Genomic DNA, 19,133 nt, shown 5'->3' with positions numbered 1-19,133 from the left:
ACTTTAAGCACAATATAATTCTGCGCAACTGATTGTAAAACAGCGTGGGTTGTACTTTTACCGGATCGAAGTGAACCAGGGCGGTGATATGCACAGATTCGCGGCCAATATGCACGATATTTATGGAGTGCCGCGGATAGCTGTTGTCACACCAACGAGAGCCGAGCATGCGCAGTGTCACCCACCCCCATTGCACTACCAGTCGAGTGGGGACCTCTGCGCGGACCGCACCCCGTGCTCACCTGTGACCACCGTGAGTGACATTACTGGTTTGGACTTTACCTTAGGATACTATGTTAGGTAAGTCTATAGTGTATTCGGTCCTGAGTACAATATCTATTGGATATTACTATGAAGAATAAATTAAATTCCCAATATTGGGCGTGACCACCCCGTATTGAATGTAACTAATAGGTGATTTTATCTTTCACCTACCAAAAACTTATGTTTAAATTAATTTTTTAATTAAATACACTATATAATCATACAAAGTTTTATTATTTGTGTTTTATTTAACTAAAATAACTACGGAGAAATATTTCTACAAACTAATAAAATTTAAAAGTCAAATTATAATTTTCATAATAAATATCAAGATTTGTAACAATAAACCAAACTGTTCTTCCTGTAGAAATTTTTTGCAACAATAAATTTGGATTTTAGTTATTATTAAATGAAAATAAAATTCTCTATAACATTTACGATTCTTTCAAATTTATTAAATAGCTTTTAGATATGTTTCCAAACCACTGTGAGAAGTTTAACAATTTTAAAATTCATTACAGCTTTAACTGTATTTACCTAAATTAAAAGATCTTCCACGTTTGTTAGTAATTTAAATATAACTTAAAATGAAGGTCTTGTTCTAAAAATACATTGACTGTGAAAAGAAAGCTATAGAATTCATGAACCTTATTCATCGACGATGTTATAATCGCTAAGAAGGAACAAGACTAAAAAGATATTTATAAAGAAATCGTGACTTGAATGAATACATCTCCGTTAGCAAGGAAGATGCTTCAATCGACCGACTTCCTACGGAAATTCGTTAATGACGTGTCTGATGGAGGAATTGAATACCTAGCGCAGGAAGTGCTTGGCAACACTTGAGTGCCGTCTGCTGTTGAATAACCGTGCTTGAGGTAACAGTTGGGGACTTTCTTGGCGTATTTGTCTAATTATATCATTTATAAACTCATTCTCTTTGTAACTATGCCTGGTTATTATTTCAATCAACACTTGATTTATAACATGATGCACTAAATTTGTCAACAACGTTTTAAAAACAAGTAAATACAATTCAAAGTCATATTCTACTCTTTACGCTGTTGAATAACTGTGCTTTATGTAACAGTTGGGGACTTTCTTGGCGTATTTGTCTTATAACATTATAACATTTATAAACTAATTCTCTTTGTAACTAATTCTTATTTCAACGAACACTTGATTTATGAGACGATGAACAATATTTGTCAAACAGCGTTTTAAAAATGATTAAATAATATTATTCAATTGATATTCTACGCTTTACGTTATTGAATAACTGTGCTTGAGTTTGGGGCTTTCTTGACACATTTGTATAATTATAACTTTTAGAACTAATCCTCTTTTTAAATATGCCTAATTCGGATTTCAATCAACACTTGATTTATAACATAATGAACTAAATTAGTGAACTGACGTTTTAAAAATATTTAAATAAAACTATTTAGAGTGATATTCATAACTGCTCATATATCATAGTTGATAAACATAACTGTCTAAAATTATCAAAACTGAACATAGAGCACTATTTTAAATATTATCATTGTACGAGTATACTTTACATCTACTTATAGCTTTATTTTTTAGGGTTTTTAAACTAGCTAAATGCTTTTATGCAGGATATTAAATCTGGAATGAGACATCATCCTCTCATAAATGCTGAATTTCGATTCGAGTGGGAGCGTATGCAGTAAATATTTATACTCGTAATTAAAACTATGGTGAAGTACTCCTATTTTGTAAGAGAAGGTGAGAATACAATTAAAGTCTATATAGGCGCTTGTACAGTTTGCGGGAGTACAAAACTAAGTGCAATAACCTCACCTACGTTAAAGTCTGCCTTATTTGAAATTTTAGGTTTTGATTGAAAATAAATAAATATTAAGCTATGCATAAAGATTGCAGTAATTGTATATTCGGCTGATTGTTGCATCTTCTGTCAAAAGGTTCCATAAAAGTTATGTTGAGTTAAATTTAGAGGAGTAAATGATGTCGATAAAGGAAAATGTAAGTGTTACATAGCAACGAGGTCTTACTAACTGAGACGTGACGTCTGAATAGTATACGAAAATTACTGTAAGGATGTTCCGGGGTAACCGTATTACAAAATAAAACTATCACCTCACCCTCAGTGCTTTCATTAGTGTTAAACGCCCGGTAGCTTTTAAATTTGTTATATCATATGTTGCTAGTTATTGTGTGTCTTGTACTGATACGTTCGTGTTAGTATCAAATGTATTAATATATTATATAATATACCATATACAAAGTACTTCAGCTTTGTTGATAAACATCAACCAAACACGGGCCATACAATTACACATTTCCCACTACAAATACGTTGTCAGATACGTAAACAAAAATTTGACAAAAAATGTATCGAGAACGTTGTAAAATTAATTTGTAATTGGGAAAGTTTTATAACATCGTAAAATTTTATTATACTATAATTATTCTAACCAATGTACTTTTTAGAAATTTCCTAAACCTTTTAAAAATTTTTAAAATTTAGTAATACTGGTTATATTGACTTTAACGATTTTAATGTTTTTAGCTTTCACAATATATTAACAATGATATTATCAATGATAAAATAATGACGTAATCATTCAATAAAAATGTAATATACGATCAGATGTTTTTTGGAAACAAACAGCAAACAAGTTATTTTTAATTCTAGGAACGTTGTGGTGATAATAGAAATATTTTTTAACAACGAAACAATCATAATTCATGAAATAAGATGTTATACTGTACACATATAACAAAGTTCCTGACAGACCGCTTACTAACAGCGCCAACGACAATAATTATTTTTATAATTAGTTCCAGAGACGGAAATGAGTGATATCCGCAATACAGCAGCAGATTGAGATCGCCCGCATTAGCTTTCGTGTAAAGGAAGTTCCATCTGAGGACGTTGTCCAATGTCCATGGAAGTAAGGAAGATATCTAGGCGTACCATGTTAGGGTTTCCGTAACGATTGGGCGGCTGTGTGAAGCTTTAATACCAGGCGTTTTGCAGAAAACTAGATAACAGAGAATCCTTAGAGTGCAATAGAATAGTACACAGTGATTAAATCCTGTATCTTTAAAATAAATGCTCTCCACGCTTACTCCAAGATTAGCATGAATTACCGCGCATTTTCAAAGTTTATTAGATACATTTTATCAATATCTAACACTTCTCCATTTAAAAACTCAATTCGCAAATTTTGTTTAAATAAAATATGTAAGTTCTTAAATGAATATTGAATTAATGAATCTTATAATAAATACATTGAATAAATAAATTATAATTTTAGTTCGCCCTGTTATTATTAACGGTAGTTAGTTAGAATTTACAATTTAGTTGAATATGTAAGTTCTAGGTACTACTGTCTATGCTCATAAAAGTTACTTTTACAAATACGATAGTAATACGTCACAAAAACTATCATGTGCTAGGCTTTTAAAATGTTGCAAGCATAATCATAAATGAATGAAATGTGTACATCTACCCCCCACCGAAAAGAGTTATTGTGACATACTACTGAATGGTTTGGTTCACAGGCGCAAATTCATAAAAATGTTCATTGCATACCTCAAAATGAAATTTCGCGCAAAATTAGAGGATACATTTTTCTTGATACTTGTTATATTCATGCAAAATATGATGCTATGTCACATGCTCTATTGCCATCTGACTGTACTCAGCTGTTTACAAATTTATTTTTCTGGAATTTTCTCTTTGCTATCAGGATACTCATTAGAATGTAATAATGTTCTTTAAAGCTCAGCCAAATCTGATGGGTTGACATGGACCATCGTAAAACACGACGTTGCCTGCGTGAAAATTAAGCTTTATAGCCTACAAAGTATGTATGTCAGTTTGTTCTCGAGATATTAGATGGACAGACTCTCGGACAGAGAATAAGCAGACTAAAAGTTCCTAAAGTGTGATTAGCAGATTCAATCTCAGCACTAACGCTCAGCCAATAACGTGCCATACTTTAGCCAAGTCTCAGGAAAGAGCAATCATAAAAAATAAAGTCTTAAATTACTCTAGTACCACGCTGATAAATAAACACTGTGCGGGGATATTAGTTACTGTCTCGTGTAACGTTTGTTGTAATCTTACGAGAACTACTTAATATCCCATTTGGTTTTATTATATGACTACAACGCTAGTAAAATCTTGATTAATATTGACGGAATATGTTGAATGTGTGGCCTTACTTAGCCAATATTTTGCTTCAGCAAACACAAGTATTAATCTTTAAAATGAGTATTGCGACTCATCCTAACGTCGTAGTTGTAGCGCTAGACAAGGAGACCAAAATGATTATATTGTTTATTGGACAAAAATGACTCTTTCTTGGTTAAATTTCTCTCCCAAAGTTATGTGAGAAGTGAAGGTTGATAGGGTTTGTTCTCAAGATTCGATTTAGGTTCTATAAATAGTTGATACTTATATTACATTAACAATGATACTGCCGACCACGTATACAAGACCGCAACCTTAGCCATATTTCATTTGTATCAAGTGACATATTCACTACTTCCTGAATGTCTCCGTAATATATAACTTACCTAGCAGTTCCAATGCGTTTGTACCTATTTATCAAAATACAGACCAATACAAACTAAAATCGTGCTCTCCCGTAGTAAAACAGGAAACTCCGTAGTGTCCTAGGAAACGTAGGAAATAACATTTTTTTATTTAAATTGTTGATTCAGGTAATTCTTTCGAAGATATATCTCCAGAACAGTTTCCAAAGCATTGATAATTCTGCAAAATAATAAACTAATGACCAGAAAACCTCATCGAAACTATTCATATTTATTTTTTAATTCCTATTATTAGCTTTCAAACTGTCTGCGTTCGAGTATATCAAAATAATGCAAAAATACTTACATTAAAATCGCTTGTCATTAGTTGATTGAACTGACATCATTTTAAAACTCAAATTCCTTTACATTTTATTAAAAGTCAGAACGATTAGTTAATTAGTTAATTTAGTTATTAGCCTTTACAAAATATTCTTACGGGTAACTATAATGGCAACTGAAAAATCACAGAAGAAATACATTTATAACTAAATACCAAGTCAAATAAAAAATTACATGTTACATATTATCTCATGCAGCTTAACTATTCCAACATCATCTTTTGATTAATTACTATGCAGACTTTTATTGGACACTGTTATGACATCCGGCTAATGAAAAAATATGAATTTATCATGTATCAAGATACTTCGAGAACAATGCCATCTGTGTATTTTTACTTGACCATTACTGCATAGACAAGTCAGTGTCAGTTTTATGACAGTGCATGACCAATCATGTAACTTTGCTGAGCCTATCTCGTAGTAAGCTAACAAGATTTTTCCTTTCTCTGTTAGGGGGAATATAAAATATTTCTGTTCATAGAACATTTTGATAATTAAATGAGCTATTGACTTAAAAAGGTGCATAAAACTGATCCTAACACGTTGTAGCATTGAGTTTAATTTTAGTTAAGATTTTTGTTAGATAGAGTAAAGAAAAGTACTTTAATTTAATCCATGGTTTTTTCAAGCCGGTTCTAAGAATTAAAAGTTAAATAGTAGGATCATAATAATTAATAATATTATTAATATCATCTTAAAGTGTCGGTTATATTAGGTGATTGGTTTTTAACATTTAAATAGTGGATTTTGAATGATGTTTTGAATGCAGTTTTGAATAAGACATTTAAGACCACGGGTTCTTAGTGTTAATTCAAGATGTAGTGTGTATAATCGATATTTCGTAAACATCTGTTTAGTATTTCAGTTCATGTAGTAGTGTTGTATGAGACATAAGTAGATTATTAATTAAAAAAGTATAGGAGCGCAGCCCTAAAATTTAAGAATGAATCTCTTTCCAAATCACAACTATGCGTTAAAAATTAATTTATATGAAAGTATAAATCACTTAGATAAGTAGTATCCTAAACAGCCAAGTATTTTTTTCTAAACCCTAATGACCAGTGAGTAGGAGCTGCGATGTCAAAGAGCGAGACAGTTCGTTATCGTTAATTAGGTGACAAAAATGTCCAATAATATTACAAGCCAATTAGTATACTGGTTTTAAAGATTAAAATAACTTTACATAACAAAAATGACATTGTCTCCTGTTAAAAGTAAAAATAGAGACTTATCATTATAAATAGTTAATTAGTTATTTTGGTTCCCTTTGAGTAAATTATTGACAATGGTTATTGCCAACTTTTTTATTCATATTGAATATTAATTTTCAAAATTAACTATAGTTTACGAGAAGCCCATACAAACTATATATCCTCTTAAAAGGGCTTTAAGAGTTTAGCTATGTTAAGGTAATAACCAAATTCTAAAACTAAATTCGGAACTTTAAAACTAAAATTTGTATTGAATTCGGAAAAAAGAATGCATCAAACATCTTATTTTCATTCGAATTTTCCTGTATATTTTATATCTATCATACGTATTATATCAACAAACTAACCTACAGAAGTATGTATTTCAAACCTCGTGATAAGGAAACAATGTTTACACGATTAATAGTTTAATATACATTATACAGTTTATTATACTGTTATATAACTAGAAATGTTATTATATTTCACATTTATAAATAAACCACTCCTAAATACCGCCTATAATTAAATAATTAACTTTTAATAGGAAATATTCGATATAAAGTCTAATATAAATTTTCTTTCAAAACATGTGATTTGAGGTCGCTAATTTTGTGTACATACGAGTATCTAAAGTAAATCATCATAATTTATTCATTCAAAGGACATCAAAATTTTATCTGTTTAGTATTTTATACTTTTATATAAGGTAAATAACTTGATACAATAATAATTTTGATGTAGCAATATATTTGTATAGTCACAACACTTTTCATGTATCGTTACAAACATGTGTACCACGGGAGGAGAAACCACATTAGAGTTTATAGCTCATATGCTCATATCACTCTCACAGATGTATATTTGTATAGTCACAACACTTTTCATGTATCGTTACAAACATGTGTAACACGGGAGGAGAAACCACATTCGTGTTAGAGTTTATAGCTCATATCACTTTCACAGATGTATATTTGTATAGTCACAATACTTTTCATGTATCGTTACAAACATGTGTAACACGGGAGGAGAAACCACATTAGAGAGTTTATAGCTCATATCACTTTCACAGATGTATATTTGTATAGTCACAACACTTTTCATGTATCGTTACAAACATGTGTAACACGGGAGGAGAAACCACATTAGAGTTTATAGCTCATATCACTCTCACAGATGTATATTTGTATAGTCACAACACTTTTCATGTATCGTTACAAACATGTGTAACACGGGAGGAGAAACCACATTAGAGTTTATAGCTCATATCACTTTCACAGATGTATATTTGTATAGTCACAACACTTTTCATGTATCGTTACAAACATGTGTAACACGGGAGGAGAAACCACATTAGAGTTTATAGCTCATATCACTTTCACAGATGTATATTTGTATAGTCACAACACTTTTCATGTATCGTTACAAACATGTGTAACACGGGAGGAGAAAACACATTAGAGTTTATAGCTCATATCACTCTCACAGATGTATATTTGTATAGTCACAACACTTTTCATGTATCGTTACAAACATGTGTAACACGGGAGGAGAAACCACATTAGAGTTTATAGCTCATATCACTCTCACAGATGTATATTTGTATAGTCACAACACTTTTCATGTATCGTTACAAACATGTGTAACACGGGAGGAGAAACCACATTAGAGTTTATAGCTCATATCACTCTCACAGATGTATATTTGTATAGTCACAACACTTTTCATGTATCGTTACAAACATGTGTAACACGGAGGAGGAGAAACCACATTAGAGTTTATAGCTCATATCACTCTCACAGATGTATATTTGTATAGTCACAACACTCTTCATGTATCGTTACAAACATGTGTAACACGGGAGGAGAAATCACATTCGTGTTAGAGTTTATAGCTCATATCACTCTCACAGATAGAATGACGTATTAACATAAAGAAAATTTTACATCCCCTTCGGCAGCAAAAGATAAAGTGTTCCAACCTACTGAGTGATAACCCTCATTAACGCTCAGCCAAATTCCATGATTGGACATGCACCACCATAGAATACATTCTTGTGAACGTAGAAACGAAGTATCAAGAAAAGATTAAAACCATCAGATGAAATCTTTCTTGAGATATCTTGCCACATAATGTATTCCCATTTTCAATATCTAGTTAGGTTTCATAGCAGTGTTCAAATAATAAAAACTCCGGTGAGATGAGTAAAATCTTGTCACTTAGTTTTAAAACTGGCTTTAACTCATTTTCTTTTCAGTCTATGAATAAAAGTCATATGTTGAAATCTTAAATGATTGGATTTAGTTTGCTAACAAATTTATCTATCTTCATGTATCGTTGCCATTACGATTACCCATAAATATTCGCTAACTCTCAGCGAAAGCACACGGAATGACATGCACCATCATCTCACTATGTGTTGCTAATACATACGTAAAGCTTCATGCAAATAAAGCTTCATGCAAATCATTCAAGTTTAACAGTCGGTTCATTTTCGATAGACCATCCTTACAGAGAAACAGTTATAACTAAAGTTTCTAGTCTCACGTATGTTCGGCCTCGCTAAAGTCAGCCAATAAATGAAAGGAATTATTGTTCCAAAACTTTAATAGACTTATAGCATATAGAAATTTTCATATCTAGAAATCTGCAGATATCTAAGAAATACATTCCTATTGGCTAAGCGTAGTGGAAAATATGAATCGAGGGACTGCAAAAATTAATTTCTGTCTCCAAGATATATCAAGAGCAACCTATATTCGGATTATAAATTTGTATTTCTATATAGGCAATATCGAGTTTGATTGTGGTGCATGTCAGATAATGGGGACTGGTCTAACATTTGTGCATACTTTAAAGTTTGTCTGAGAGTAGCAATATAACTATGATAGTCAACGAAAATATCATAAAAAATAGATTTAAAACAAATATGTGATTCATCTATCTAGCTATATACTTGGAGTGTCACATACCAATTACACCGATGCATGTTACGTGACACGTGATGTAAAATAGTCTGCTAGTAAAATTAGCAGATAAACCAAGTAAAATAGTTTAGGCATACATATGAGAGTAATTCAAGAGTATAAGCTGAGTATAAAATATGTAATTCAGTAAACGCAGCAAGATTCAATATCTTGATCATAAACATTTAAAGATTGAACGATTTAAACAGTAGTTTTTGGGGGGATTATAGTGCTACTTTATATGCTACCAAAGCATGAATTCAGCACGTTAAACACCGCTTTCCGACTCACAACTAATTTGAAATTCAAATTACAGAGTCAATGTGTTTATTTGAATTGCTGGGAGGAGACGCAGGATGTGGAGTATCAACCCTGTTTACTTGGAGCTCCAAGCTTACTCAAGTCTAATAGGTTTCATACAGTTGGAATGTAAATAACCGTATATTTTACATTGATTATAAGTAAATATTATTATAATTATATCACATAAAATAACATAGTATTGTTGAATAGTGTTAATTGTAAACCCTTGATTGTTTACTAAACTTTATAAAAGTTACTGAACAACTATACCATTGATTGTTTTCAATCTTTGAAATTAAAAACTTCTTAAAAAACTTTTGTATAATCTATAACCTACAATGAAACTACACGTACTAATCTTTGAAACTGCAATATATTTAGTAAATAAATGATTTAGTAGTTATAAAACTATATCGTTCAGTTATAAACCGTTTGGCTAGCAAGTTAAATATAGTTATGTTTCATACATAGTTTCGTTGGAACAGTATCTCAATATTCATACACACATAGTATAATGATGTTATACACTTAGCGACTAACACTGGAAGCAATATTCACTGTGGCTATCTGCATAGTGGTATGTATTGTATTCAAATATAGTTATGATTCATACATAGTTTCGTTGGAACAGTATCTCAATATTCATACACACATAGTATAATGATGTTATACACTTAGCGCGACTAACACTGCAAGCAATATTCACTGTGGCTATCTACATAGTGGTATGTATTGTATTCAAATATAGTTATGATTCATACATAGTTTTGTTGGAACAGTATCTCAATATTCATACACACATAGTATAATGATGTTATACACTTAGCGACTAACACTGCAAGCAATATTCACTGTGGCTATCTACATAGTGGTATGTATTGTATTCAAATATAGTTATGATTCATACATAGTTTCGTTGGAACAGTATCTCAATATTCATACACACATAGTATAATGATGTTATACACTTAGCGACTAACACTGCAAGCAATATTCACTGTGGCTATCTACATAGTGGTATGTATTGTATTCAAATATAGTTATGATTCATACATAGTTTCGTTGGAACAGTATCTCAATATTCATACACACATAGTATAATGATGTTATACACTTAGCGACTAACACTGCAAGCAATATTCACTGTGGCTATCTACATAGTGGTATGTATTGTATTCAAATATAGTTATGATTCATACATAGTTTCGTTGGAACAGTATCTCAATATTCATACACACATAGTATAATGATGTTATACACTTAGCGACTAACACTGCAAGCAATATTCACTGTGGCTATCTACATAGTGGTATGTATTGTATTCAAATATAGTTATGATTCATACATAGTTTCGTTGGAACAGTATCTCAATATTCATACACACATAGTATAATGATGTTATACACTTAGCGACTAACACTGCAAGCAATATTCACTGTGGCTATCTACATAGTGGTATGTATTGTATTCAAATATAGTTATGATTCATACATAGTTTCGTTGGAACAGTATCTCAATATTCATACACACATAGTATAATGATGTTATACACTTAGCGACTAACACTGCAAGCAATATTCACTGTGGCTATCTACATAGTGGTATGTATTGTATTCAAATATAGTTATGATTCATACATAGTTTCGTTGGAACAGTATCTCAATATTCATACACACATAGTATAATGATGTTATACACTTAGCGACTAACACTGCAAGCAATATTCACTGTGGCTATCTACATAGTGGTATGTATTGTATTCAAATATAGTTATGATTCATACATAGTTTCGTTGGAACAGTATCTCAATATTCATACACACATAGTATAATGATGTTATACACTTAGCGACTAACACTGCAAGCAATATTCACTGTGGCTATCTACATAGTGGTATGTATTGTATTCAAATATAGTTATGATTCATACATAGTTTCGTTGGAACAGTATCTCAATATTCATACACACATAGTATAATGATGTTATACACTTAGCGACTAACACTGCAAGCAATATTCACTGTGGCTATCTACATAGTGGTATGTATTGTATTCAAATATAGTTTATGATTCATACATAGTTTCGTTGGAACAGTATCTCAATATTCATACACACATAGTATAATGATGTTATACACTTAGCGACTAACACTGCAAGCAATATTCACTGTGGCTATCTACATAGTGGTATGTATTGTATTCAAATATAGTTATGATTCATACATAGTTTCGTTGGAACAGTATCTCAATATTCATACACACATAGTATAATGATGTTATACACTTAGCGACTAACACTGCAAGCAATATTCACTGTGGCTATCTACATAGTGGTATGTATTGTATTCAAATATAGTTATGATTCATACATAGTTTCGTTGGAACAGTATCTCAATATTCATACACACATAGTATAATGATGTTATACACTTAGCGACTAACACTGCAAGCAATATTCACTGTGGCTATCTACATAGTGGTATGTATTGTATTCAAATATAGTTATGATTCATACATAGTTTCGTTGGAACAGTATCTCAATATTCATACACACATAGTATAATGATGTTATACACTTAGCGACTAACACTGCAAGCAATATTCACTGTGGCTATCTACATAGTGGTATGTATTGTATTCAAATATAGTTATGATTCATACATAGTTTCGTTGGAACAGTATCTCAATATTCATACACACATAGTATAATGATGTTATACACTTAGCGACTAACACTGCAAGCAATATTCACTGTGGCTATCTACATAGTGGTATGTATTGTATTCAAATATAGTTATGATTCATACATAGTTTCGTTGGAACAGTATCTCAATATTCATACACACATAGTATAATGATGTTATACACTTAGCGACTAACACTGCAAGCAATATTCACTGTGGCTATCTACATAGTGGTATGTATTGTATTCAAATATAGTTATGATTCATACATAGTTTCGTTGGAACAGTATCTCAATATTCATACACACATAGTATAATGATGTTATACACACTTAGCGACTAACACTGCAAGCAATATTCACTGTGGCTATCTACATAGTGGTATGTATTGTATTCAAATATAGTTATGATTCATACATAGTTTCGTTGGAACAGTATCTCAATATTCATACACACATAGTATAATGATGTTATACACTTAGCGACTAACACTGCAAGCAATATTCACTGTGGCTATCTACATAGTGGTATATATTGTATTCAAATATAGTTATGATTCATACATAGTTTCGTTGGAACAGTATCTCAATATTCATACACACATAGTATAATGATGTTATACACTTAGCGACTAACACTGCAAGCAATATTCACTGTGGCTATCTACATAGTGGTATGTATTGTATTCAAATATAGTTATGATTCATACATAGTTTCGTTGGAACAGTATCTCAATATTCATACACACATAGTATAATGATGTTATACACTTAGCGACTAACACTGTAAGCAATATTCACTGTGGCTATCTACATAGTGGTATGTATTGTATTCAAATATAGTTATGATTCATACATAGTTTCGTTGGAACAGTATCTCAATATTCATACACACATAGTATAATGATGTTATACACTTAGCGACTAACACTGCAAGCAATATTCACTGTGGCTATCTACATAGTGGTATGTATTGTATTCAAATATAGCTATGATTCATACATAGTTTCGTTGGAACAGTATCTCAATATTCATACACACATAGTATAATGATGTTATACACTTAGCGACTAACACTGCAAGCAATATTCACTGTGGCTATCTACATAGTGGTATGTATTGTATTCAAATATAGCTATGATTCATACATAGTTTCGTTGGAACAGTATCTCAATATTCATACACACATAGTATAATGATGTTATACACTTAGCGACTAACACTGCAAGCAATATTCACTGTGGCTATCTACATAGTGGTATGTATTGTATTCAAATATAGCTATGATTCATACATAGTTTCGTTGGAACAGTATCTCAATATTCATACACACATAGTATAATGATGTTATACACTTAGCGACTAACACTGCAAGCAATATTCACTGTGGCTATCTACATAGTGGTAGGTATTGTATTTAAATATAGCATTCGCTATTGATCTAATGTTTCGTACTGCATCGTATCATAATTAAAAAAAAAAAACATTCTGCATAAGTATAAGCTGTGTGTACAAAGAATACTTCTAGAAATATTAACTTATTATAAATGATTGTGAAAATTAGGAACCGAATTCGTAAAATAAATAGTGAATCATGTCTATTATTCAAATTAAGGTTTACGTTTTACTTTTTAGTTCATAATTTTTACTGGCTGTTCTTATGCATCAATTCTTTGTTTAGAATTTTGTATCGATGACGGATATTAATGATGATTTGAAGGTCCAAATCTAAGAGCATTCTGACAATAACTCACTTGGTAGCGTTGATTAAGTATATTTATTTCACTAATCAAACCGTTAACACAGGTTAAGACAGACAGGCAGGCAGGTTAAGTGTAAGAAAGGGCCATGAGGCCCTAACTTTGCCTGTTTAAATAAACAATTTTTCATTTCATTTCATTTTCATTTCAAACCAATAGGCAACTTCAACTTTTTAAACATTTTTAAAAACTTATAAAAACCCAATATCTAATCTTCTTTTTTAAGAAAAAACGCAAGGGTCCTTTAGACTAAAGATGAATTTGTCAGCTTCTTTGGCTTAAGTGAAATCATTTCTGGCACTTTTCTCTGCTTAATATACTTTTTCTTAATGTAGCTGGGACGGAAAAAGTGAAAGTAAGACAATAAATATTTTAATTTTCATAAATTAAAATTTATATCTTACTATTCTATAAGCCCTAGCTGACTAAATAACGTAATAAACCATTATTTTTACGTTTTGGGTTCTCAATACAATATTAGGAATGAATATCAAGTGACAAATAATTCCTGCATATTGGTTGTCTTCCATTGTATTTTCTTAGTTGCTTAAATATTGTTAAGCATGCAGCCCTCTTTATTTCCGTAATTTTGCTTTGTGGTTGCGCTAAAAGCATGCAAACTAATCAGGAGTGGGAAGGCGCACTATCCAACAAATAGTGGACTTCAGAGCAGCACTCTGCTAATGGGTTGTGTAACTTAACGCTTAAAATATGGCGCTTTAATTATGCACATAGTAAATTGGATACCAGAACAGTGGAGCACATATGTATTTATATTTCCTTGAAGGTAAGTTGGATATTGAACGGAATTTTAAATAAGGAAGAAGTTAAAGTATGTCTAAATATTAATAAATATACATACTTACTTGCGTAATTCAAATTGAAGTATAAAAACTTTTTCAGGTTTGAAGTTTTCAACTTTTTTTACTTTTTTCAGGTAAAGATAAGGTATGAAATATTCTTGGTAAATGCATCGACATTGCCTTCTTTAACAACTTAAAAATATACAATTTATCAATCCTTAATTAAAATTTAGTATTTACAGAAAAAGAAAATGTAAATCAAAATAAACACAAATGCTTGTGGAAAGGAATTAACGTAAACTTCCACTAATTGTGTGAAGCATTATGAAGGTTAACAATAAAGACAGTGCACCACTTCTCCACGAGCCGAGAGCAGAAGAAAGGAGGGAAAGAGTTATGTAGTGTCAAGGAGACGAAATGAAGTTAGTGGTGCGAAAATAAAGTATTCCTCCCATTGGCCTGTGCTCCCAGTTTACTTTACACCAAGAGTTTTCTCAGCCGTGCCCTGCATCTGGGAGGAAACTTTGCCAGGAGAACTAAAATGTTTCATAACTTTATCATCAAATCTTAGTTGGAGGTAACGTGATAGAGAAACTTTTATCAGCAACCAACCGTGCCAAGTTTAGTACGTGATTGTTACGCGAGTGAACTTAATTGAGACATCCGTGTACGATTATTTGAAGAAGTGTACAAAATTAACTGTTGCATTTTTCATTAATTTTATTAATTTATCTTTTGCACATGGAAACTTTAACGTGACAGAACTCAGCGAAATTTTTAACAAAGTAATGTACGTTTTCTCTGATGTGGTTTTTTTGGGCTACTATTAAATACTACAACTCCAAATTATCATACCTAGCCATTACTGTACACATATTAACACTAAAACAGTTAATTTAATGTGGTCGAACTAAGAAACGTGTGGGTAAATCCCCGTGGTATTATGTTGTTATACAGGTATGTACATTTTTCAGTAAATAATTGACACCAAACAGTAATGAACTCCGTCATTACGTACTCATAATTGCCTTTATACACCTTTGTTACATTTATAATCACGTTTTATAGTTGTTTGTGTTATAAAACATTCCACTGTATAAATACACGGTTATAAATAACGTAAGGACATTCACTTTAATTTAAATGTAAAAGGGACATTTAATAGCATCCTTTGTTATCCTTAAATCTACCACTGGATCTGTGACAGCCAGATCAGCATTAACGGAGGCTGCTTACAGTTCCGTGTAATCTCAGGGTTACTTCGAGGTATCTCACCTTTTAAGATGTTTATAAGTAATGTCTTCTGAGTTATTTAACACGAATAAATTCAAGTTCAACAGATTAAACATTTTTTATCGTAGGTAATTGTTGTGTTACAGTTACAGATTGTTATTTAGACATGTTTGCGTGTTCTGTTATGCTGTTCTATGAAATTTAAGATTTATTCATACAAAAATATTTAAATTTGTTTATTAAAATAAAACAATAGTTTTTAATATTTATAAATATGAAAGAACTGGAAAAAATCTCCCAATCCTTATATTTTGGAAATATTTTTAATAAGCGTTATAGAAAAGTGCAACTACAAGTGAAATTTGTATTTAAATGTAGGTCGTATGGTTGGATTGAATGTTTATTTAATACAATTTAAACAGAATGTTAATGTTATATGGGCTTCGAAAAGAAACCCATATATATATATATATATATATATATAAACCTTATATATATATATATATATATATATATAATATATATATATATAAGGTTTATATCCTGGAATGTATATAAGCTAAGTCAAAGGCTTTGTGTTTTCCTATCTCTTGATCACAGATTTATTTAAACATTACAAAAGCGAGTTTACATTACATAACACTTCGTAATAATAAACACAGTATCTTTTTCAACCTTTTTTTATTCTCTTAGGACAAGAAGCTTATAAATTGTATCCAGTCCTATAAGGACCTTTACGCTGCTTCCGGGAGTGGCAGGATATTCTGGATGGGTAAGGTTGGGCGTCGCGGCCGCCTCCTATCGAGATCCATGAGAAAGAATTTAAGGCACTAATCTTGTCATGTCCACTTAAAAGAAGCGGAGTCTTGCTCTGAACCAGCTGTAAAAGCAGGCAGGGTGTGGCACACCCTTATATTGAGGTTAGCAAGAACCTCTGACACTTAGGGAGCGAAACCCTACCAACTCCAACAGTCATCTCCCGCAGTAGTCTAGACCTTGCACTCCAAAATTATCGACATCTGTAGTTAGTAACGATCTTTGACACATCGGTTTTTGCTGTGCCCAGTGGTAGGTTTTCAACTGGAAGGCATAAACCAGCCAGAAGCGATCCCTGCTGGGTTAATACTGTACGTTCACATGTCGACGGTCGTACGAGTTACGTACGAGTAGTTTAAGACTGTCCCACTGTAGGTCCTTTGGACAGGTGGTGTTATTAATGGAATATCGGTATGCTAGCCACATGCTGCTGCATCCCCAGGGCTGAGTCTAAGGGCAATGGATTGCAGCCTTCTTGGTTATAACATTTAGAGGGGTAAGGGAGGTTTCTTATTTTGTTCACTTTGATACTTATTATCAATAACAGTGTTAGAGTTTTTATGGAGAAGTTACGCTTGTACCTGTTGAAATAGATTTCCGAAATAATATACTGTAAGAACAACTAAGTATCCCACAAAGAAAGCAAAATACACAAAGAACTGATACTGACAAATCTATAAAATACTACACGGATAAGGCCCTGTGTTTGGCTTCTGAGGTGACAGAATGATCTAGATGGGAATATGTAAGGAATCGGGGAAGTCAGAAGCAGGGATTTTATTTGCACGCCCATCATGATTTCATAGTGGTTACTATTTCAGCCATGCCGATTTTGGAAGTAGGCCAGGCTAAGTTCTATTAAAAACACACTGTGCAGAAAATGGTAAGCTCTCTCGTTTTTAGGCTTACATATTTAACCCTGAGAGAACTTCATTCACTGCGACAATCATTCTCCGTAAGTAACTAGACCTATAAAAAATTAATACTTTTACTCCTATATGTTGTCATCTGAGGTTAGTCATGTTCACTTTTTGCTCATCAACTAGATTACTCTGACGATGCGATTGAATTCAATACAATCATTGATTCATGATACAAAATACCCTAAAATATAGGTACAATAAAATTAAATAACAATATAAACTAAACTAATATATAAATAAAATACTGAATAAAATTAAACTTTTTGTTTAAATATTGGTTGGGATAGCTCTATTTTATTAATGATATATTCTTCACTTTAAGAAAAGATTTTCTCAAAAATGTATTAGTATTTATTTATAGTTGGTTTTTGATCTATATTAATTCAGCTAAGGTGGGAAGCGGTGATTTAATGCAACTGTTACGCGCAGCTCCAATTGTGCAATGAGAATACCTCTTATTAGTTTAACTAAATTTTTAGTGTATGTATCTCTATATCGAAACTATACAATGAGTTTGTATTGAGCATGACTGTCGCCAAATGTTATATCCATATCCCAAGAATCAGACCTGTGACAAAGTGGAATTTCAGTCTCTAGACTAACAGAAAGGTGAATTTCTTTTACAAACTATATATATATATATATATATATATATATATATATATATAATATATATATATATATATAAAATACTACAAACACAATAATACATACAGGAAACCACCCCTGGGCATATAGAAACCAATCTCGTAGTAGAAATAAGTCAAATATTACATTCCCTTGCCCACATACCTGAATTTTGAATAACAAACAAACAATTTCAAATTGATCGTTTCAATATCAGAGGTAAGCGTAACAGAATGTACCACCATCTCCGCTAAGAATAAACTTAGTTATAGTTCTTATTTTTAACTACGTTACATAGGCACTTAGATTTATATTTAGAAGTATGCTTTGCTCTTCTAATATCTGCAGTACCATAAAATCATCGAGAACTATGACTTTATAATAATAATAAAAATACAAAGATTTTAACGTTTTGGAAGCGAAACACGTAAGGAAAAATAATTAGACATTCAAATAATAATGATACATAAGCTGAATAGTAAATCTTCCATGAGCGCAATATACAATGTGTAGAAAACAGGCTGCCAAATCAACAATCTGAAATAGCTATCTTGCCATTTATAAATGTTGAAAATAAAATAAATTAACCTTCACTGAAATAAAAAAAACGGAATATCTACTTCGTTTAAATG

At 31.6% G+C, this 19,133-nt stretch overlaps 1 protein-coding gene across 1 annotated transcript in view; it reads left to right on the top strand.

Annotated features, from left to right (window-relative positions):
- Window positions 1-207: 207 nt before the first annotated feature.
- LOC124355475 overlaps window positions 208-19,133 on the top strand; it is a 61,443-nt gene continuing 42,517 nt past the window's right edge. The window contains exon 1 of the mRNA XM_046806625.1: window positions 208-300. The gene's annotated coding sequence lies outside the window, so the exon portion shown is untranslated. The remainder of the gene's footprint in view (window positions 301-19,133) is intronic.

This window comes from Homalodisca vitripennis, chromosome 2 (assembly GCF_021130785.1).
Source record: "Homalodisca vitripennis isolate AUS2020 chromosome 2, UT_GWSS_2.1, whole genome shotgun sequence".
Taxonomy (NCBI): Eukaryota; Metazoa; Arthropoda; class Insecta; order Hemiptera; family Cicadellidae; genus Homalodisca; species Homalodisca vitripennis.
This window is presented reverse-complemented; position numbering and strand designations above follow the sequence as displayed.